A 2,214-nucleotide genomic window follows, 5' to 3' on the forward strand; every position below is an offset into this window, starting at 1 on the left:
TTCCATATGGTAAGCAGCTTTAGTAGATTAGTAGTTTAACATTACATTTAGTAGTTTACCCAACAGCTTCATGCTGCTTCTATAACGAGAAAAAACATGTTAACATTTCAGGTCAATGATCCTTCATCAGGTTATAGGTTTCGTCAGAAGGGTAATTGACCTGAAACCAAGTCTGTTCCAAGTGCCTGGCTTCATGAAGCATACCACTGGTGACAGGTCTCCAGTTTGATAGAAACCCTTCTACTGTCACCCTCTGCTTCCTATCATGAGACCAATTCTGTATCCAGTTGGCTAGCTCTCCCCGGATCCCATGCAATCTAACCTTCCAAAGCTGCCGACCATTTGGAACCTTCCCAAAGGTCTTGCTTGTGACCAAATAAACTACATTTGATGCCCCTGCCCTTTTCAAACTTATTGGTTGCTTCAGAAAAATAAAATTTGTGAGATACGATCTCTACGCACAAAACTATGTTGACCATCCCTAATCAACCCCTGGCTTTCCAAATGCATGCATATCTTATACCACAGATAATTTTCAGTAACTTCCCCATCACAGATATTAGGCTTACTGGTCCTTGTTCCCAGTTTTTTTCTTTTCAGCCTTTCTTGCATAGAGGGACAGCATTAGGCACCCTCCAGTCTTCCGGTAGCTCACCTGTGTCTAATGATGATTCATATATTCAGCCAGAACTCCTGCAATTCCTTTCCACAGTTCCCTCGGATCTACGTATCTGATCATTCCAGGAATTTACAGTACCTTCATCCTTCTTAGAACATCTCCATTAACTTAACCATCTTCCCTTGTCTTCATGTTAGATCCACACATAGATGACCAATTTAGTTTCTCAGGGGCCTTATTTTCTCCCTAGTTACCCTTTCACCCTTAAGATACATAAATTATCTTTGGATTCATCTTAACCTTATCTGCCAGAGCTATCTCATGCCCCTAAATTTACCCTCCTTATTTCCCTCTTAAGTAAGCCCCTGAGTCCCCTAAACTCTTCTAGGGACAGAAGATCACAATTGCGCACACCTGACTTATGTCTTCATTTTTTTCCTGATCAGAGCCTCAATTTCTCATGTTATCTAGAGGTCCCTATTCTTATCTGGCTTGCCCTTTCCTCTAACAGGGACATGCATTCCCTGAAATCTAACTACTGTATCACATTTTTTAAATCATCCCATTTTCTGAATGTCTTTTGCCCACAAACAACCTGCTCCAATCAACTTTTTCAAGTGCCTGCTTAATAACATCAAAGTTGGCCCAGTCAAAATGTAGAAATTTTACTTGAGGACTAGCCATGAACTTATCCGTAACTATTTTACAGCCAATAGAACTGTGGTTGGTGGTCCCAAAAGGCTTGCCCACTGGCACTTTCAGGCACTTGCCCTTCTTAATTCCCTAAGAGTAAGTGAAGCTTTAACCTCTCCCACACATAATGCCTGAGCAAACTTTCCCGAACACATTTGACAAATTCAACCCTGTCTCAACCTTTCGCACTATGACATTCCCAGCCAAGTGGTTCAGATGGACTGGATGGTGAAGAAGGCGTTTGTCACGCTTGTCTTCATTTGGAAGGATACCAAGTACAAAAGGTGGGACGTCATGATATAACTGTTCAAGTCATTGGTAATACCACTTGGAGCACTTTGTGGTCACACAGCTATAAGAAGGATGTCATTGAAAGAGATTCACCAGGATATTATCTGAACTTGTGGGTTTACGTTATAGAGAGAGATTGGATAGGTTGGAAACTTTTCTTTTGGAACATAAAAGGGTGAGGGGTAACCTTATTGAAGTATACAAAATCACGAGGGGCATGGATAAAGTGAATGCTCAAAATCAGTACCTTAGAGTAGAGGTTTCTAAAATTAGGGGGGCACAGAGTTAAGGTGAGAGGAGAGAGATGTACGAGAGTACACAGGAGCAATGGAGAGTCCATCTGAGGATAGTCTGTATCTGAAACGAACTGCCAGATGAAGCTATAGAAGCAGATACTGTAACAACTCTCAAAAAACATTTTGACTGATATATTGAAAGGAAGGGTCTGGAGGGATATGGGCCAAATGCAGGCAAAATGGACTAGCCTAGAATGCCCACATAGTCAAAATGGACGTTGGGACAAGAGGCCTGTTTCATGCTATAAAGCTCTAAGCCAATTTATCTACAAGCCCATATATCTTTGGAGTGTGGGAGGTAACCAGGGCACCTGG

The sequence above is a fragment of the Amblyraja radiata genome, chromosome 6 (genome assembly GCF_010909765.2).
Source record: "Amblyraja radiata isolate CabotCenter1 chromosome 6, sAmbRad1.1.pri, whole genome shotgun sequence".
Taxonomy (NCBI): domain Eukaryota; kingdom Metazoa; phylum Chordata; class Chondrichthyes; order Rajiformes; family Rajidae; genus Amblyraja; species Amblyraja radiata.